At 61.0% G+C, this 15854-nt stretch overlaps 47 non-coding genes across 47 annotated transcripts; all 47 read left to right on the forward strand.

Moving 5' to 3' along the window:
* Positions 1-88: 88 nt before the first annotated feature.
* LOC122978027 lies at positions 89-207 on the forward strand. The gene has a single exon (XR_006402237.1). It is a non-coding gene; the product is annotated as a 5S ribosomal RNA (ribosomal RNA).
* A 212-nt stretch (positions 208-419) lies between these two features.
* On the forward strand, positions 420-538 carry LOC122977970. Its single transcript, XR_006402183.1, has one exon. It is a non-coding gene; the product is annotated as a 5S ribosomal RNA (ribosomal RNA).
* A 224-nt stretch (positions 539-762) lies between these two features.
* LOC122978038 lies at positions 763-881 on the forward strand. Its single transcript, XR_006402248.1, has one exon. It is a non-coding gene; the product is annotated as a 5S ribosomal RNA (ribosomal RNA).
* Positions 882-1093: 212 nt separating this feature from the next.
* On the forward strand, positions 1094-1212 carry LOC122977947. Its single transcript, XR_006402161.1, has one exon. It is a non-coding gene; the product is annotated as a 5S ribosomal RNA (ribosomal RNA).
* A 212-nt stretch (positions 1213-1424) lies between these two features.
* On the forward strand, positions 1425-1543 carry LOC122978049. The gene has a single exon (XR_006402259.1). It is a non-coding gene; the product is annotated as a 5S ribosomal RNA (ribosomal RNA).
* A 212-nt stretch (positions 1544-1755) lies between these two features.
* On the forward strand, positions 1756-1874 carry LOC122978060. Its single transcript, XR_006402270.1, has one exon. It is a non-coding gene; the product is annotated as a 5S ribosomal RNA (ribosomal RNA).
* A 224-nt stretch (positions 1875-2098) lies between these two features.
* Positions 2099-2217, forward strand: LOC122978071. Its single transcript, XR_006402281.1, has one exon. It is a non-coding gene; the product is annotated as a 5S ribosomal RNA (ribosomal RNA).
* A 224-nt stretch (positions 2218-2441) lies between these two features.
* Positions 2442-2560, forward strand: LOC122978083. Its single transcript, XR_006402292.1, has one exon. It is a non-coding gene; the product is annotated as a 5S ribosomal RNA (ribosomal RNA).
* Positions 2561-2772: 212 nt separating this feature from the next.
* On the forward strand, positions 2773-2891 carry LOC122977929. Its single transcript, XR_006402143.1, has one exon. It is a non-coding gene; the product is annotated as a 5S ribosomal RNA (ribosomal RNA).
* A 224-nt stretch (positions 2892-3115) lies between these two features.
* On the forward strand, positions 3116-3234 carry LOC122978092. The gene has a single exon (XR_006402300.1). It is a non-coding gene; the product is annotated as a 5S ribosomal RNA (ribosomal RNA).
* Positions 3235-3458: 224 nt separating this feature from the next.
* Positions 3459-3577, forward strand: LOC122977930. Its single transcript, XR_006402144.1, has one exon. It is a non-coding gene; the product is annotated as a 5S ribosomal RNA (ribosomal RNA).
* A 224-nt stretch (positions 3578-3801) lies between these two features.
* LOC122978095 lies at positions 3802-3920 on the forward strand. Its single transcript, XR_006402303.1, has one exon. It is a non-coding gene; the product is annotated as a 5S ribosomal RNA (ribosomal RNA).
* Positions 3921-4132: 212 nt separating this feature from the next.
* LOC122978107 lies at positions 4133-4251 on the forward strand. Its single transcript, XR_006402314.1, has one exon. It is a non-coding gene; the product is annotated as a 5S ribosomal RNA (ribosomal RNA).
* A 212-nt stretch (positions 4252-4463) lies between these two features.
* LOC122978118 lies at positions 4464-4582 on the forward strand. Its single transcript, XR_006402325.1, has one exon. It is a non-coding gene; the product is annotated as a 5S ribosomal RNA (ribosomal RNA).
* A 212-nt stretch (positions 4583-4794) lies between these two features.
* On the forward strand, positions 4795-4913 carry LOC122978130. The gene has a single exon (XR_006402336.1). It is a non-coding gene; the product is annotated as a 5S ribosomal RNA (ribosomal RNA).
* A 212-nt stretch (positions 4914-5125) lies between these two features.
* LOC122977840 lies at positions 5126-5244 on the forward strand. The gene has a single exon (XR_006402055.1). It is a non-coding gene; the product is annotated as a 5S ribosomal RNA (ribosomal RNA).
* Positions 5245-5456: 212 nt separating this feature from the next.
* On the forward strand, positions 5457-5575 carry LOC122978143. The gene has a single exon (XR_006402348.1). It is a non-coding gene; the product is annotated as a 5S ribosomal RNA (ribosomal RNA).
* A 224-nt stretch (positions 5576-5799) lies between these two features.
* Positions 5800-5918, forward strand: LOC122978155. The gene has a single exon (XR_006402353.1). It is a non-coding gene; the product is annotated as a 5S ribosomal RNA (ribosomal RNA).
* A 212-nt stretch (positions 5919-6130) lies between these two features.
* On the forward strand, positions 6131-6249 carry LOC122978167. The gene has a single exon (XR_006402355.1). It is a non-coding gene; the product is annotated as a 5S ribosomal RNA (ribosomal RNA).
* Positions 6250-6461: 212 nt separating this feature from the next.
* On the forward strand, positions 6462-6580 carry LOC122977841. The gene has a single exon (XR_006402056.1). It is a non-coding gene; the product is annotated as a 5S ribosomal RNA (ribosomal RNA).
* Positions 6581-6792: 212 nt separating this feature from the next.
* On the forward strand, positions 6793-6911 carry LOC122977843. The gene has a single exon (XR_006402058.1). It is a non-coding gene; the product is annotated as a 5S ribosomal RNA (ribosomal RNA).
* Positions 6912-7123: 212 nt separating this feature from the next.
* LOC122978178 lies at positions 7124-7242 on the forward strand. Its single transcript, XR_006402356.1, has one exon. It is a non-coding gene; the product is annotated as a 5S ribosomal RNA (ribosomal RNA).
* Positions 7243-7454: 212 nt separating this feature from the next.
* LOC122977844 lies at positions 7455-7573 on the forward strand. Its single transcript, XR_006402059.1, has one exon. It is a non-coding gene; the product is annotated as a 5S ribosomal RNA (ribosomal RNA).
* A 212-nt stretch (positions 7574-7785) lies between these two features.
* LOC122978185 lies at positions 7786-7904 on the forward strand. The gene has a single exon (XR_006402357.1). It is a non-coding gene; the product is annotated as a 5S ribosomal RNA (ribosomal RNA).
* Positions 7905-8116: 212 nt separating this feature from the next.
* LOC122977845 lies at positions 8117-8235 on the forward strand. Its single transcript, XR_006402060.1, has one exon. It is a non-coding gene; the product is annotated as a 5S ribosomal RNA (ribosomal RNA).
* A 212-nt stretch (positions 8236-8447) lies between these two features.
* On the forward strand, positions 8448-8566 carry LOC122978190. Its single transcript, XR_006402362.1, has one exon. It is a non-coding gene; the product is annotated as a 5S ribosomal RNA (ribosomal RNA).
* A 212-nt stretch (positions 8567-8778) lies between these two features.
* LOC122978535 lies at positions 8779-8897 on the forward strand. Its single transcript, XR_006402690.1, has one exon. It is a non-coding gene; the product is annotated as a 5S ribosomal RNA (ribosomal RNA).
* A 224-nt stretch (positions 8898-9121) lies between these two features.
* LOC122978192 lies at positions 9122-9240 on the forward strand. Its single transcript, XR_006402363.1, has one exon. It is a non-coding gene; the product is annotated as a 5S ribosomal RNA (ribosomal RNA).
* Positions 9241-9452: 212 nt separating this feature from the next.
* Positions 9453-9571, forward strand: LOC122978546. Its single transcript, XR_006402701.1, has one exon. It is a non-coding gene; the product is annotated as a 5S ribosomal RNA (ribosomal RNA).
* Positions 9572-9795: 224 nt separating this feature from the next.
* LOC122978193 lies at positions 9796-9914 on the forward strand. Its single transcript, XR_006402364.1, has one exon. It is a non-coding gene; the product is annotated as a 5S ribosomal RNA (ribosomal RNA).
* A 224-nt stretch (positions 9915-10138) lies between these two features.
* On the forward strand, positions 10139-10257 carry LOC122978194. The gene has a single exon (XR_006402365.1). It is a non-coding gene; the product is annotated as a 5S ribosomal RNA (ribosomal RNA).
* Positions 10258-10469: 212 nt separating this feature from the next.
* LOC122978558 lies at positions 10470-10588 on the forward strand. Its single transcript, XR_006402712.1, has one exon. It is a non-coding gene; the product is annotated as a 5S ribosomal RNA (ribosomal RNA).
* A 224-nt stretch (positions 10589-10812) lies between these two features.
* LOC122978195 lies at positions 10813-10931 on the forward strand. Its single transcript, XR_006402366.1, has one exon. It is a non-coding gene; the product is annotated as a 5S ribosomal RNA (ribosomal RNA).
* A 212-nt stretch (positions 10932-11143) lies between these two features.
* LOC122977846 lies at positions 11144-11262 on the forward strand. The gene has a single exon (XR_006402061.1). It is a non-coding gene; the product is annotated as a 5S ribosomal RNA (ribosomal RNA).
* A 212-nt stretch (positions 11263-11474) lies between these two features.
* Positions 11475-11593, forward strand: LOC122978197. The gene has a single exon (XR_006402368.1). It is a non-coding gene; the product is annotated as a 5S ribosomal RNA (ribosomal RNA).
* A 212-nt stretch (positions 11594-11805) lies between these two features.
* On the forward strand, positions 11806-11924 carry LOC122977847. The gene has a single exon (XR_006402062.1). It is a non-coding gene; the product is annotated as a 5S ribosomal RNA (ribosomal RNA).
* A 212-nt stretch (positions 11925-12136) lies between these two features.
* LOC122978198 lies at positions 12137-12255 on the forward strand. The gene has a single exon (XR_006402369.1). It is a non-coding gene; the product is annotated as a 5S ribosomal RNA (ribosomal RNA).
* Positions 12256-12467: 212 nt separating this feature from the next.
* LOC122978570 lies at positions 12468-12586 on the forward strand. The gene has a single exon (XR_006402723.1). It is a non-coding gene; the product is annotated as a 5S ribosomal RNA (ribosomal RNA).
* Positions 12587-12810: 224 nt separating this feature from the next.
* LOC122978199 lies at positions 12811-12929 on the forward strand. The gene has a single exon (XR_006402370.1). It is a non-coding gene; the product is annotated as a 5S ribosomal RNA (ribosomal RNA).
* Positions 12930-13153: 224 nt separating this feature from the next.
* Positions 13154-13272, forward strand: LOC122978200. The gene has a single exon (XR_006402371.1). It is a non-coding gene; the product is annotated as a 5S ribosomal RNA (ribosomal RNA).
* Positions 13273-13484: 212 nt separating this feature from the next.
* Positions 13485-13603, forward strand: LOC122978201. The gene has a single exon (XR_006402372.1). It is a non-coding gene; the product is annotated as a 5S ribosomal RNA (ribosomal RNA).
* Positions 13604-13827: 224 nt separating this feature from the next.
* LOC122978202 lies at positions 13828-13946 on the forward strand. The gene has a single exon (XR_006402373.1). It is a non-coding gene; the product is annotated as a 5S ribosomal RNA (ribosomal RNA).
* Positions 13947-14170: 224 nt separating this feature from the next.
* Positions 14171-14289, forward strand: LOC122978203. Its single transcript, XR_006402374.1, has one exon. It is a non-coding gene; the product is annotated as a 5S ribosomal RNA (ribosomal RNA).
* Positions 14290-14501: 212 nt separating this feature from the next.
* Positions 14502-14620, forward strand: LOC122978204. Its single transcript, XR_006402375.1, has one exon. It is a non-coding gene; the product is annotated as a 5S ribosomal RNA (ribosomal RNA).
* A 224-nt stretch (positions 14621-14844) lies between these two features.
* LOC122978205 lies at positions 14845-14963 on the forward strand. The gene has a single exon (XR_006402376.1). It is a non-coding gene; the product is annotated as a 5S ribosomal RNA (ribosomal RNA).
* A 224-nt stretch (positions 14964-15187) lies between these two features.
* LOC122978206 lies at positions 15188-15306 on the forward strand. Its single transcript, XR_006402377.1, has one exon. It is a non-coding gene; the product is annotated as a 5S ribosomal RNA (ribosomal RNA).
* Positions 15307-15530: 224 nt separating this feature from the next.
* On the forward strand, positions 15531-15649 carry LOC122978209. The gene has a single exon (XR_006402379.1). It is a non-coding gene; the product is annotated as a 5S ribosomal RNA (ribosomal RNA).
* The last annotated feature ends 205 nt before the right edge of the window (positions 15650-15854 follow it).

Genomic DNA, 15854 nt, shown 5'->3' on the forward strand with positions numbered 1-15854 from the left:
AACGCTCCCGGCGCAGCTGCCGCCTGGGCCTTGGAGGCGCGTCTGACGAGCGCCACCCCTAAGAGGCCCATGCGTGGTACCTTGGACAGCTTACGGCCATACCACCCTGAACACGCCCGATCTCGTCTGATCTCGGAAGCCAAGCAGGGTCGGGCCTGGTTAGTACTTGGACGGGAGACCGCCTGGGAATACCAGGTGCTGTAAGCTTTTTCACTTTTCTCCACAAGCGCCCGTCCGCCACGCCTAACGTAGGGATCCTCTCTCTTGTTTTCCTCCGTGTCTGTGCAGAACTGTGCGCGGGAGTCCCGCTCTCTGGTGTTTCTCCGAGGGAGGAACGGATGGGAACGCTGCCGCCTGGGCCTTGGAGGCGCGTCTGACGAGCGCCACCCCTAAGAGGCCCATGCGTGGTACCTTGGACAGCTTACGGCCATACCACCCTAAACACGCCCGATCTCGTCTGATCTCGGAAGCCAAGCAGGGTCGGGCCTGGTTAGTACTTGGACGGGAGACCGCCTGGGAATACCAGGTGCTGTAAGCTTTTTCACTTTTCTCCACAAGCGCCCGTCCGCCGCGCTTAACGTAGGGATCCTCTCTCTTGTTTTCCTCCGTGTCTGTGCAGAACTGTGCGCGGGAGTCCCGCTCTCTGGTGTTTCTCCGAGGGAGGAACGGATGGGAACGCTCCCGGCGCAGCTGCCGCCTGGGCCTTGGAGGCGCGTCTGACGAGCGCCACCCCTAAGAGGCCCATGCGTGGTACCTTGGACAGCTTACGGCCATACCACCCTGAACACGCCCGATCTCGTCTGATCTCGGAAGCCAAGCAGGGTCGGGCCTGGTTAGTACTTGGACGGGAGACCGCCTGGGAATACCAGGTGCTGTAAGCTTTTTCACTTTTCTCCACAAGCGCCCGTCCGCCGCGCTTAACGTAGGGATCCTCTCTCTTGTTTTCCTCCGTGTCTGTGCAGAACTGTGCGCGGGAGTCCCGCTCTCTGGTGTTTCTCCGAGGGAGGAACGGATGGGAACGCTGCCGCCTGGGCCTTGGAGGCGCGTCTGACGAGCGCCACCCCTAAGAGGCCCATGCGTGGTACCTTGGACAGCTTACGGCCATACCACCCTGAACACGCCCGATCTCGTCTGATCTCGGAAGCCAAGCAGGGTCGGGCCTGGTTAGTACTTAGACGGGAGACCGACTGGGAATACCAGGTGCTGTAAGCTTTTTCACTTTTCTCCACAAGCGCCCGTCCGCCGCGCTTAACGTAGGGATCCTCTCTCTTGTTTTCCTCCGTGTCTGTGCAGAACTGTGCGCGGGAGTCCCGCTCTCTGGTGTTTCTCCGAGGGAGGAACGGATGGGAACGCTGCCGCCTGGGCCTTGGAGGCGCGTCTGACGAGCGCCACCCCTAAGAGGCCCATGCGTGGTACCTTGGACAGCTTACGGCCATACCACCCTGAACACGCCCGATCTCGTCTGATCTCGGAAGCCAAGCAGGGTCGGGCCTGGTTAGTACTTGGACGGGAGACCGCCTGGGAATACCAGGTGCTGTAAGCTTTTTCACTTTTCTCCACAAGCGCCCGTCCGCCGCGCCTAACGTAGGGATCCTCTCTCTTGTTTTCCTCCGTGTCTGTGCAGAACTGTGCGCGGGAGTCCCGCTCTCTGGTGTTTCTCCGAGGGAGGAACGGATGGGAACGCTGCCGCCTGGGCCTTGGAGGCGCGTCTGACGAGCGCCACCCCTAAGAGGCCCATGCGTGGTACCTTGGACAGCTTACGGCCATACCACCCTGAACACGCCCGATCTCGTCTGATCTCGGAAGCCAAGCAGGGTCGGGCCTGGTTAGTACTTGGACGGGAGACCGCCTGGGAATACCAGGTGCTGTAAGCTTTTTCACTTTTCTCCACAAGCGCCCGTCCGCCGCGCTTAACGTAGGGATCCTCTCTCTTGTTTTCCTCCGTGTCTGTGCAGAACTGTGCGCGGGAGTCCCGCTCTCTGGTGTTTCTCCCAGGGAGGAACGGATGGGAACGCTCCCGGCGCAGCTGCCGCCTGGGCCTTGGAGGCGCGTCTGACGAGCGCCACCCCTAAGAGGCCCATGCGTGGTACCTTGGACAGCTTACGGCCATACCACCCTGAACACGCCCGATCTCGTCTGATCTCGGAAGCCAAGCAGGGTCGGGCCTGGTTAGTACTTGGACGGGAGACCGCCTGGGAATACCAGGTGCTGTAAGCTTTTTCACTTTTCTCCACAAGCGCCCGTCCGCCGCGCTTAACGTAGGGATCCTCTCTCTTGTTTTCCTCCGTGTCTGTGCAGAACTGTGCGCGGGAGTCCCGCTCTCTGGTGTTTCTCCGAGGGAGGAACGGATGGGAACGCTCCCGGCGCAGCTGCCGCCTGGGCCTTGGAGGCGCGTCTGACGAGCGCCACCCCTAAGAGGCCCATGCGTGGTACCTTGGACAGCTTACGGCCATACCACCCTGAACACGCCCGATCTCGTCTGATCTCGGAAGCCAAGCAGGGTCGGGCCTGGTTAGTACTTGGACGGGAGACCGCCTGGGAATACCAGGTGCTGTAAGCTTTTTCACTTTTCTCCACAAGCGCCCGTCCGCCGCGCCTAACGTAGGGATCCTCTCTCTTGTTTTCCTCCGTGTCTGTGCAGAACTGTGCGCGGGAGTCCCGCTCTCTGGTGTTTCTCCGAGGGAGGAACGGATGGGAACGCTGCCGCCTGGGCCTTGGAGGCGCGTCTGACGAGCGCCACCCCTAAGAGGCCCATGCGTGGTACCTTGGACAGCTTACGGCCCTACCACCCTGAACACGCCCGATCTCGTCTGATCTCGGAAGCCAAGCAGGGTCGGGCCTGGTTAGTACTTGGACGGGAGACCGCCTGGGAATACCAGGTGCTGTAAGCTTTTTCACTTTTCTCCACAAGCGCCCGTCCGCCGCGCTTAACGTAGGGATCCTCTCTCTTGTTTTCCTCCGTGTCTGTGCAGAACTGTGCGCGGGAGTCCCGCTCTCTGGTGTTTCTCCGAGGGAGGAACGGATGGGAACGCTCCCGGCGCAGCTGCCGCCTGGGCCTTGGAGGCGCGTCTGACGAGCGCCACCCCTAAGAGGCCCATGCGTGGTACCTTGGACAGCTTACGGCCATACCACCCTGAACACGCCCGATCTCGTCTGATCTCGGAAGCCAAGCAGGGTCGGGCCTGGTTAGTACTTGGACGGGAGACAGCCTGGGAATACCAGGTGCTGTAAGCTTTTTCACTTTTCTCCACAAGCGCCCGTCCGCCGCGCTTAACGTAGGGATCCTCTCTCTTGTTTTCCTCCGTGTCTGTGCAGAACTGTGCGCGGGAGTCCCGCTCTCTGGTGTTTCTCCCAGGGAGGAACGGATGGGAACGCTCCCGGCGCAGCTGCCGCCTGGGCCTTGGAGGCGCGTCTGACGAGCGCCACCCCTAAGAGGCCCATGCGTGGTACCTTGGACAGCTTACGGCCCTACCACCCTGAACACGCCCGATCTCGTCTGATCTCGGAAGCCAAGCAGGGTCGGGCCTGGTTAGTACTTGGACGGGAGACCGCCTGGGAATACCAGGTGCTGTAAGCTTTTTCACTTTTCTCCACAAGCGCCCGTCCGCCGCGCTTAACGTAGGGATCCTCTCTCTTGTTTTCCTCCGTGTCTGTGCAGAACTGTGCGCGGGAGTCCCGCTCTCTGGTGTTTCTCCGAGGGAGGAACGGATGGGAACGCTCCCGGCGCAGCTGCCGCCTGGGCCTTGGAGGCGCGTCTGACGAGCGCCACCCCTAAGAGGCCCATGCGTGGTACCTTGGACAGCTTACGGCCATACCACCCTGAACACGCCCGATCTCGTCTGATCTCGGAAGCCAAGCAGGGTCGGGCCTGGTTAGTACTTGGACGGGAGACCGCCTGGGAATACCAGGTGCTGTAAGCTTTTTCACTTTTCTCCACAAGCGCCCGTCCGCCGCGCTTAACGTAGGGATCCTCTCTCTTGTTTTCCTCCGTGTCTGTGCAGAACTGTGCGCGGGAGTCCCGCTCTCTGGTGTTTCTCCGAGGGAGGAACGGATGGGAACGCTGCCGCCTGGGCCTTGGAGGCGCGTCTGACGAGCGCCACCCCTAAGAGGCCCATGCGTGGTACCTTGGACAGCTTACGGCCATACCACCCTGAACACGCCCGATCTCGTCTGATCTCGGAAGCCAAGCAGGGTCGGGCCTGGTTAGTACTTGGACGGGAGACCGCCTGGGAATACCAGGTGCTGTAAGCTTTTTCACTTTTCTCCACAAGCGCCCGTCCGCCGCGCTTAACGTAGGGATCCTCTCTCTTGTTTTCCTCCGTGTCTGTGCAGAACTGTGCGCGGGAGTCCCGCTCTCTGGTGTTTCTCCGAGGGAGGAACGGATGGGAACGCTGCCGCCTGGGCCTTGGAGGCGCGTCTGACGAGCGCCACCCCTAAGAGGCCCATGCGTGGTACCTTGGACAGCTTACGGCCATACCACCCTGAACACGCCCGATCTCGTCTGATCTCGGAAGCCAAGCAGGGTCGGGCCTGGTTAGTACTTGGACGGGAGACCGCCTGGGAATACCAGGTGCTGTAAGCTTTTTCACTTTTCTCCACAAGCGCCCGTCCGCCGCGCTTAACGTAGGGATCCTCTCTCTTGTTTTCCTCCGTGTCTGTGCAGAACTGTGCGCGGGAGTCCCGCTCTCTGGTGTTTCTCCGAGGGAGGAACGGATGGGAACGCTGCCGCCTGTGCCTTGGAGGCGCGTCTGACGAGCGCCACCCCTAAGAGGCCCATGCGTGGTACCTTGGACAGCTTACGGCCATACCACCCTGAACACGCCCGATCTCGTCTGATCTCGGAAGCCAAGCAGGGTCGGGCCTGGTTAGTACTTGGACGGGAGACCGCCTGGGAATACCAGGTGCTGTAAGCTTTTTCACTTTTCTCCACAAGCGCCCGTCCGCCGCGCTTAACGTAGGGATCCTCTCTCTTGTTTTCCTCCGTGTCTGTGCAGAACTGTGCGCGGGAGTCCCGCTCTCTGGTGTTTCTCCGAGGGAGGAACGGATGGGAACGCTGCCGCCTGGGCCTTGGAGGCGCGTCTGACGAGCGCCACCCCTAAGAGGCCCATGCGTGGTACCTTGGACAGCTTACGGCCATACCACCCTGAACACGCCCGATCTCGTCTGATCTCGGAAGCCAAGCAGGGTCGGGCCTGGTTAGTACTTGGACGGGAGACCGACTGGGAATACCAGGTGCTGTAAGCTTTTTCACTTTTCTCCACAAGCGCCCGTCCGCCGCGCTTAACGTAGGGATCCTCTCTCTTGTTTTCCTCCGTGTCTGTGCAGAACTGTGTGCGGGAGTCCCGCTCTCTGGTGTTTCTCCGAGGGAGGAACGGATGGGAACGCTGCCGCCTGGGCCTTAGAGGCGCGTCTGACGAGCGCCACCCCTAAGAGGCCCATGCGTGGTACCTTGGACAGCTTACGGCCATACCACCCTGAACACGCCCGATCTCGTCTGATCTCGGAAGCCAAGCAGGGTCGGGCCTGGTTAGTACTTGGACGGGAGACCGCCTGGGAATACCAGGTGCTGTAAGCTTTTTCACTTTTCTCCACAAGCGCCCGTCCGCCGCGCTTAACGTAGGGATCCTCTCTCTTGTTTTCCTCCGTGTCTGTGCAGAACTGTGCGCGGGAGTCCCGCTCTCTGGTGTTTCTCCGAGGGAGGAACGGATGGGAACGCTCCCGGCGCAGCTGCCGCCTGGGCCTTGGAGGCGCGTCTGACGAGCGCCACCCCTAAGAGGCCCATGCGTGGTACCTTGGACAGCTTACGGCCATACCACCCTGAACACGCCCGATCTCGTCTGATCTCGGAAGCCAAGCAGGGTCGGGCCTGGTTAGTACTTGGACGGGAGACCGCCTGGGAATACCAGGTGCTGTAAGCTTTTTCACTTTTCTCCACAAGCGCCCGTCCGCCGCGCTTAACGTAGGGATCCTCTCTCTTGTTTTCCTCCGTGTCTGTGCAGAACTGTGCGCGGGAGTCCCGCTCTCTGGTGTTTCTCCGAGGGAGGAACGGATGGGAACGCTGCCGCCTGGGCCTTGGAGGCGCGTCTGACGAGCGCCACCCCTAAGAGGCCCATGCGTGGTACCTTGGACAGCTTACGGCCATACCACCCTGAACACGCCCGATCTCGTCTGATCTCGGAAGCCAAGCAGGGTCGGGCCTGGTTAGTACTTGGACGGGAGACCGCCTGGGAATACCAGGTGCTGTAAGCTTTTTCACTTTTCTCCACAAGCGCCCGTCCGCCGCGCTTAACGTAGGGATCCTCTCTCTTGTTTTCCTCCGTGTCTGTGCAGAACTGTGCGCGGGAGTCCCGCTCTCTGGTGTTTCTCCGAGGGAGGAACGGATGGGAACGCTGCCGCCTGGGCCTTGGAGGCGCGTCTGACGAGCGCCACCCCTAAGAGGCCCATGCGTGGTACCTTGGACAGCTTACGGCCATACCACCCTGAACACGCCCGATCTCGTCTGATCTCGGAAGCCAAGCAGGGTCGGGCCTGGTTAGTACTTGGACGGGAGACCGACTGGGAATACCAGGTGCTGTAAGCTTTTTCACTTTTCTCCACAAGCGCCTGTCCGCCGCGCCTAACGTAGGGATCCTCTCTCTTGTTTTCCTCCGTGTCTGTGCAGAACTGTGCGCGGGAGTCCCGCTCTCTGGTGTTTCTCCGAGGGAGGAACGGATGGGAACGCTGCCGCCTGGGCCTTGGAGGCGCGTCTGACGAGCGCCACCCCTAAGAGGCCCATGCGTGGTACCTTGGACAGCTTACGGCCATACCACCCTGAACACGCCCGATCTCGTCTGATCTCGGAAGCCAAGCAGGGTCGGGCCTGGTTAGTACTTGGACGGGAGACCGACTGGGAATACCAGGTGCTGTAAGCTTTTTCACTTTTCTCCACAAGCGCCTGTCCGCCGCGCCTAACGTAGGGATCCTCTCTCTTGTTTTCCTCCGTGTCTGTGCAGAACTGTGCGCGGGAGTCCCGCTCTCTGGTGTTTCTCCGAGGGAGGAACGGATGGGAACGCTGCCGCCTGGGCCTTGGAGGCGCGTCTGACGAGCGCCACCCCTAAGAGGCCCATGCGTGGTGCCTTGGACAGCTTACGGCCATACCACCCTGAACACGCCCGATCTCGTCTGATCTCGGAAGCCAAGCAGGGTCGGGCCTGGTTAGTACTTGGACGGGAGACCGCCTGGGAATACCAGGTGCTGTAAGCTTTTTCACTTTTCTCCACAAGCGCCCGTCCGCCGCGCTTAACGTAGGGATCCTCTCTCTTGTTTTCCTCCGTGTCTGTGCAGAACTGTGCGCGGGAGTCCCGCTCTCTGGTGTTTCTCCGAGGGAGGAACGGATGGGAACGCTGCCGCCTGGGCCTTGGAGGCGCGTCTGACGAGCGCCACCCCTAAGAGGCCCATGCGTGGTACCTTGGACAGCTTACGGCCATACCACCCTGAACACGCCCGATCTCGTCTGATCTCGGAAGCCAAGCAGGGTCGGGCCTGGTTAGTACTTGGACGGGAGACCGACTGGGAATACCAGGTGCTGTAAGCTTTTTCACTTTTCTCCACAAGCGCCTGTCCGCCGCGTTTAACGTAGGGATCCTCTCTCTTGTTTTCCTCCGTGTCTGTGCAGAACTGTGCGCGGGAGTCCCGCTCTCTGGTGTTTCTCCGAGGGAGGAACGGATGGGAACGCTGCCGCCTGGGCCTTGGAGGCGCGTCTGACGAGCGCCACCCCTAAGAGGCCCATGCGTGGTACCTTGGACAGCTTACGGCCATACCACCCTGAACACGCCCGATCTCGTCTGATCTCGGAAGCCAAGCAGGGTCGGGCCTGGTTAGTACTTGGACGGGAGACCGCCTGGGAATACCAGGTGCTGTAAGCTTTTTCACTTTTCTCCACAAGCGCCCGTCCGCCGCGCCTAACGTAGGGATCCTCTCTCTTGTTTTCCTCCGTGTCTGTGCAGAACTGTGCGCGGGAGTCCCGCTCTCTGGTGTTTTTCCGAGGGAGGAACGGATGGGAACGCTGCCGCCTGGGCCTTGGAGGCGCGTCTGACGAGCGCCACCCCTAAGAGGCCCATGCGTGGTACCTTGGACAGCTTACGGCCATACCACCCTGAACACGCCCGATCTCGTCTGATCTCGGAAGCCAAGCAGGGTCGGGCCTGGTTAGTACTTGGACGGGAGACCGACTGGGAATACCAGGTGCTGTAAGCTTTTTCACTTTTCTCCACAAGCGCCTGTCCGCCGCGCTTAACGTAGGGATCCTCTCTCTTGTTTTCCTCCGTGTCTGTGCAGAACTGTGCGCGGGAGTCCCGCTCTCTGGTGTTTCTCCGAGGGAGGAACGGATGGGAACGCTGCCGCCTGGGCCTTGGAGGCGCGTCTGACGAGCGCCACCCCTAAGAGGCCCATGCGTGGTACCTTGGACAGCTTACGGCCATACCACCCTGAACACGCCCGATCTCGTCTGATCTCGGAAGCCAAGCAGGGTCGGGCCTGGTTAGTACTTGGACGGGAGACCGCCTGGGAATACCAGGTGCTGTAAGCTTTTTCACTTTTCTCCACAAGCGCCCGTCCGCCGCGCCTAACGTAGGGATCCTCTCTCTTGTTTTCCTCCGTGTCTGTGCAGAACTGTGCGCGGGAGTCCCGCTCTCTGGTGTTTCTCCGAGGGAGGAACGGATGGGAACGCTGCCGCCTGGGCCTTGGAGGCGCGTCTGACGAGCGCCACCCCTAAGAGGCCCATGCGTGGTACCTTGGACAGCTTACGGCCATACCACCCTGAACACGCCCGATCTCGTCTGATCTCGGAAGCCAAGCAGGGTCGGGCCTGGTTAGTACTTGGACGGGAGACCGCCTGGGAATACCAGGTGCCGTAAGCTTTTTCACTTTTCTCCACAAGCGCCCGTCCGCCGCGCTTAACGTAGGGATCCTCTCTCTTGTTTTCCTCCGTGTCTGTGCAGAACTGTGCGCGGGAGTCCCGCTCTCTGGTGTTTCTCCGAGGGAGGAACGGATGGGAACGCTCCCGGCGCAGCTGCCGCCTGGGCCTTGGAGGCGCGTCTGACGAGCGCCACCCCTAAGAGGCCCATGCGTGGTACCTTGGACAGCTTACGGCCATACCACCCTGAACACGCCCGATCTCGTCTGATCTCGGAAGCCAAGCAGGGTCGGGCCTGGTTAGTACTTGGACGGGAGACCGCCTGGGAATACCAGGTGCTGTAAGCTTTTTCACTTTTCTCCACAAGCGCCCGTCCGCCGCGCTTAACGTAGGGATCCTCTCTCTTGTTTTCCTCCGTGTCTGTGCAGAACTGTGCGCGGGAGTCCCGCTCTCTGGTGTTTCTCCGAGGGAGGAACGGATGGGAACGCTGCCGCCTGGGCCTTGGAGGCACGTCTGACGAGCGCCACCCCTAAGAGGCCCATGCGTGGTACCTTGGACAGCTTACGGCCATACCACCCTGAACACGCCCGATCTCGTCTGATCTCGGAAGCCAAGCAGGGTCGGGCCTGGTTAGTACTTGGACGGGAGACCGCCTGGGAATACCAGGTGCCGTAAGCTTTTTCACTTTTCTCCACAAGCGCCCGTCCGCCGCGCTTAACGTAGGGATCCTCTCTCTTGTTTTCCTCCGTGTCTGTGCAGAACTGTGCGCGGGAGTCCCGCTCTCTGGTGTTTCTCCGAGGGAGGAACGGATGGGAACGCTCCCGGCGCAGCTGCCGCCTGGGCCTTGGAGGCGCGTCTGACGAGCGCCACCCCTAAGAGGCCCATGCGTGGTACCTTGGACAGCTTACGGCCATACCACCCTGAACACGCCCGATCTCGTCTGATCTCGGAAGCCAAGCAGGGTCGGGCCTGGTTAGTACTTGGACGGGAGACCGCCTGGGAATACCAGGTGCTGTAAGCTTTTTCACTTTTCTCCACAAGCGCCCGTCCGCCGTGCTTAACGTAGGGATCCTCTCTCTTGTTTTCCTCCGTGTCTGTGCAGAACTGTGCGCGGGAGTCCCGCTCTCTGGTGTTTCTCCCAGGGAGGAACGGATGGGAACGCTCCCGGCGCAGCTGCCGCCTGGGCCTTGGAGGCGCGTCTGACGAGCGCCACCCCTAAGAGGCCCATGCGTGGTACCTTGGACAGCTTACGGCCATACCACCCTGAACACGCCCGATCTCGTCTGATCTCGGAAGCCAAGCAGGGTCGGGCCTGGTTAGTACTTGGACGGGAGACCGCCTGGGAATACCAGGTGCTGTAAGCTTTTTCACTTTTCTCCACAAGCGCCCGTCCGCCGCGCCTAACTTAGGGATCCTCTCTCTTGTTTTCCTCCGTGTCTGTGCAGAACTGTGCGCGGGAGTCCCGCTCTCTGGTGTTTCTCCGAGGGAGGAACGGATGGGAACGCTGCCGCCTGGGCCTTGGAGGCGCGTCTGACGAGCGCCACCCCTAAGAGGCCCATGCGTGGTACCTTGGACAGCTTACGGCCATACCACCCTGAACACGCCCGATCTCGTCTGATCTCGGAAGCCAAGCAGGGTCGGGCCTGGTTAGTACTTGGACGGGAGACCGCCTGGGAATACCAGGTGCCGTAAGCTTTTTCACTTTTCTCCACAAGCGCCCGTCCGCCGCGCTTAACGTAGGGATCCTCTCTCTTGTTTTCCTCCGTGTCTGTGCAGAACTGTGCGCGGGAGTCCCGCTCTCTGGTGTTTCTCCGAGGGAGGAACGGATGGGAACGCTCCCGGCGCAGCTGCCGCCTGGGCCTTGGAGGCGCGTCTGACGAGCGCCACCCCTAAGAGGCCCATGCGTGGTACCTTGGACAGCTTACGGCCATACCACCCTGAACACGCCCGATCTCGTCTGATCTCGGAAGCCAAGCAGGGTCGGGCCTGGTTAGTACTTGGACGGGAGACCGCCTGGGAATACCAGGTGCTGTAAGCTTTTTCACTTTTCTCCACAAGCGCCCGTCCGCCGCGCTTAACGTAGGGATCCTCTCTCTTGTTTTCCTCCGTGTCTGTGCAGAACTGTGCGCGGGAGTCCCGCTCTCTGGTGTTTCTCCGAGGGAGGAACGGATGGGAACGCTGCCGCCTGGGCCTTGGAGGCGCGTCTGACGAGCGCCACCCCTAAGAGGCCCATGCGTGGTACCTTGGACAGCTTACGGCCATACCACCCTGAACACGCCCGATCTCGTCTGATCTCGGAAGCCAAGCAGGGTCGGGCCTGGTTAGTACTTGGACGGGAGACCGACTGGGAATACCAGGTGCTGTAAGCTTTTTCACTTTTCTCCACAAGCGCCTGTCCGCCGCGTTTAACGTAGGGATCCTCTCTCTTGTTTTCCTCCGTGTCTGTGCAGAACTGTGCGCGGGAGTCCCGCTCTCTGGTGTTTCTCCGAGGGAGGAACGGATGGGAACGCTGCCGCCTGGGCCTTGGAGGCGCGTCTGACGAGCGCCACCCCTAAGAGGCCCATGCGTGGTACCTTGGACAGCTTACGGCCATACCACCCTGAACACGCCCGATCTCGTCTGATCTCGGAAGCCAAGCAGGGTCGGGCCTGGTTAGTACTTGGACGGGAGACCGCCTGGGAATACCAGGTGCTGTAAGCTTTTTCACTTTTCTCCACAAGCGCCCGTCCGCCGCGCCTAACGTAGGGATCCTCTCTCTTGTTTTCCTCCGTGTCTGTGCAGAACTGTGCGCGGGAGTCCCGCTCTCTGGTGTTTTTCCGAGGGAGGAACGGATGGGAACGCTGCCGCCTGGGCCTTGGAGGCGCGTCTGACGAGCGCCACCCCTAAGAGGCCCATGCGTGGTACCTTGGACAGCTTACGGCCATACCACCCTGAACACGCCCGATCTCGTCTGATCTCGGAAGCCAAGCAGGGTCGGGCCTGGTTAGTACTTGGACGGGAGACCGACTGGGAATACCAGGTGCTGTAAGCTTTTTCACTTTTCTCCACAAGCGCCTGTCCGCCGCGCTTAACGTAGGGATCCTCTCTCTTGTTTTCCTCCGTGTCTGTGCAGAACTGTGCGCGGGAGTCCCGCTCTCTGGTGTTTCTCCGAGGGAGGAACGGATGGGAACGCTGCCGCCTGGGCCTTGGAGGCGCGTCTGACGAGCGCCACCCCTAAGAGGCCCATGCGTGATACCTTGGACAGCTTACGGCCATACCACCCTGAACACGCCCGATCTCGTCTGATCTCGGAAGCCAAGCAGGGTCGGGCCTGGTTAGTACTTGGACGGGAGACCGCCTGGGAATACCAGGTGCTGTAAGCTTTTTCACTTTTCTCCACAAGCGCCCGTCCGCCGCGCCTAACGTAGGGATCCTCTCTCTTGTTTTCCTCCGTGTCTGTGCAGAACTGTGCGCGGGAGTCCCGCTCTCTGGTGTTTCTCCGAGGGAGGAACGGATGGGAACGCTGCCGCCTGGGCCTTGGAGGCACGTCTGACGAGCGCCACCCCTAAGAGGCCCATGCGTGGTACCTTGGACAGCTTACGGCCATACCACCCTGAACACGCCCGATCTCGTCTGATCTCGGAAGCCAAGCAGGGTCGGGCCTGGTTAGTACTTGGACGGGAGACCGCCTGGGAATACCAGGTGCCGTAAGCTTTTTCACTTTTCTCCACAAGCGCCCGTCCGCCGCGCTTAACGTAGGGATCCTCTCTCTTGTTTTCCTCCGTGTCTGTGCAGAACTGTGCGCGGGAGTCCCGCTCTCTGGTGTTTCTCCGAGGGAGGAACGGATGGGAACGCTCCCGGCGCAGCTGCCGCCTGGGCCTTGGAGGCGCGTCTGACGAGCGCCACCCCTAAGAGGCCCATGCGTGGTACCTTGGACAGCTTACGGCCATACCACCCTGAACACGCCCGATCTCGTCTGATCTCGGAAGCCAAGCAGGGTCGGGCCTGGTTAGTACTTGGACGGGAGACCGCCTGGGAATACCAGGTGCTGTAAGCTTTTTCACTTTTCTCCACAAGCGCCCGTCCGCCGTGCTTAACGTAGGGATCCTCTCTCTTGTTTTCCTCCGTGTCTGTGCAGAACTGTGCGCGGGAGTCCCGCTCTCTGGTGTTTCTCCGAGGGAGGAACGGATGGGAACGCTCCCGGCGCAGCTGCCGCCTGGGCCTTGGAGGCGCGTCTGACGAGCGCCACCCCTAAGAGGCCCATGCGTGGTACCTTGGACAGCTTACGGCCATACCACCCTGAACACGCCCGATCTCGTCTGATCTCGGAAGCCAAGCAGGGTCGGGCCTGGTTAGTACTTGGACGGGAGACCGCCTGGGAATACCAGGTGCTGTAAGCTTTTTCACTTTTCTCCACAAGCGCCCGTCCGCCGCGCCTAACGTAGGGATCCTCTCTCTTGTTTTCCTCCGTGTCTGTGCAGAACTGTGCGCGGGAGTCCCGCTCTCTGGTGTTTCTCCGAGGGAGGAACGGATGGGAACGCTGCCGCCTGGGCCTTGGAGGCGCGTCTGACGAGCGCCACCCCTAAGAGGCCCATGCGTGGTACCTTGGACAGCTTACGGCCATACCACCCTGAACACGCCCGATCTCGTCTGATCTCGGAAGCCAAGCAGGGTCGGGCCTGGTTAGTACTTGGACGGGAGACCGCCTGGGAATACCAGGTGCTGTAAGCTTTTTCACTTTTCTCCACAAGCGCCCGTCCGCCGCGCTTAACGTAGGGATCCTCTCTCTTGTTTTCCTCCGTGTCTGTGCAGAACTGTGCGCGGGAGTCCCGCTCTCTGGTGTTTCTCCGAGGGAGGAACGGATGGGAACGCTCCCGGCGCAGCTGCCGCCTGGGCCTTGGAGGCGCGTCTGACGAGCGCCACCCCTAAGAGGCCCATGCGTGGTACCTTGGATAGCTTACGGCCATACCACCCTGAACACGCCCGATCTCGTCTGATCTCGGAAGCCAAGCAGGGTCGGGCCTGGTTAGTACTTGGACGGGAGACCGCCTGGGAATACCAGGTGCTGTAAGCTTTTTCACTTTTCTCCACAAGCGCCCGTCCGCCGCGCTTAACGTAGGGATCCTCTCTCTTGTTTTCCTCCGTGTCTGTGCAGAACTGTGCGCGGGAGTCCCGCTCTCTGGTGTTTCTCCGAGGGAGGAACGGATGGGAACGCTCCCGGCGCAGCTGCCGCCTGGGCCTTGGAGGCGCGTCTGACGAGCGCCACCCCTAAGAGGCCCATGCGTGGTACCTTGGACAGCTTACGGCCATACCACCCTGAACACGCCCGATCTCGTCTGATCTCGGAAGCCAAGCAGGGTCGGGCCTGGTTAGTACTTGGACGGGAGACCGCCTGGGAATACCAGGTGCTGTAAGCTTTTTCACTTTTCTCCACAAGCGCCCGTCCGCCGCGCTTAACGTAGGGATCCTCTCTCTTGTTTTCCTCCGTGTCTGTGCAGAACTGTGCGCGGGAGTCCCGCTCTCTGGTGTTTCTCCGAGGGAGGAACGGATGGGAACGCTGCCGCCTGGGCCTTGGAGGCGCGTCTGACGAGCGCCACCCCTAAGAGGCCCATGCGTGGTACCTTGGACAGCTTACGGCCATACCACCCTGAACACGCCCGATCTCGTCTGATCTCGGAAGCCAAGCAGGGTCGGGCCTGGTTAGTACTTGGACGGGAGACCGCCTGGGAATACCAGGTGCTGTAAGCTTTTTCACTTTTCTCCACAAGCGCCCGTCCGCCGCGCTTAACGTAGGGATCCTCTCTCTTGTTTTCCTCCGTGTCTGTGCAGAACTGTGCGCGGGAGTCCCGCTCTCTGGTGTTTCTCCGAGGGAGGAACGGATGGGAACGCTCCCGGCGCAGCTGCCGCCTGGGCCTTGGAGGCGCGTCTGACGAGCGCCACCCCTAAGAGGCCCATGCGTGGTACCTTGGACAGCTTACGGCCATACCACCCTGAACACGCCCGATCTCGTCTGATCTCGGAAGCCAAGCAGGGTCGGGCCTGGTTAGTACTTGGACGGGAGACCGCCTGGGAATACCAGGTGCTGTAAGCTTTTTCACTTTTCTCCACAAGCGCCCGTCCGCCGCGCTTAACGTAGGGATCCTCTCTCTTGTTTTCCTCCGTGTCTGTGCAGAACTGTGCGCGGGAGTCCCGCTCTCTGGTGTTTCTCCGAGGGAGGAACGGATGGGAACGCTCCCGGCGCAGCTGCCGCCTGGGCCTTGGAGGCGCGTCTGACGAGCGCCACCCCTAAGAGGCCCATGCGTGGTACCTTGGACAGCTTACGGCCATACCACCCTGAACACGCCCGATCTCGTCTGATCTCGGAAGCCAAGCAGGGTCGGGCCTGGTTAGTACTTGGACGGGAGACCGCCTGGGAATACCAGGTGCTGTAAGCTTTTTCACTTTTCTCCACAAGCGCCCGTCCGCCGCGCTTAACGTAGGGATCCTCTCTCTTGTTTTCCTCCGTGTCTGTGCAGAACTGTGCGCGGGAGTCCCGCTCTCTGGTGTTTCTCCGAGGGAGGAACGGATGGGAACGCTCCCGGCGCAGCTGCCGCCTGGGCCTTGGAGGCGCGTCTGACGAGCGCCACCCCTAAGAGGCCCATGCGTGGTACCTTGGACAGCTTACGGCCATACCACCCTGAACACGCCCGATCTCGTCTGATCTCGGAAGCCAAGCAGGGTCGGGCCTGGTTAGTACTTGGACGGGAGACCGCCTGGGAATACCAGGTGCTGTAAGCTTTTTCACTTTTCTCCACAAGCGCCCGTCCGCCGCGCTTAACGTAGGGATCCTCTCTCTTGTTTTCCTCCGTGTCTGTGCAGAACTGTGCGCGGGAGTCCCGCTCTCTGGTGTTTCTCCGAGGGAGGAACGGATGGGAACGCTGCCGCCTGGGCCTTGGAGGCGCGTCTGACGAGCGCCACCCCTAAGAGGCCCATGCGTGGTACC

Source organism: Thunnus albacares, chromosome 24 (assembly GCF_914725855.1).
Source record: "Thunnus albacares chromosome 24, fThuAlb1.1, whole genome shotgun sequence".
Classification (NCBI taxonomy): domain Eukaryota; kingdom Metazoa; phylum Chordata; class Actinopteri; order Scombriformes; family Scombridae; genus Thunnus; species Thunnus albacares.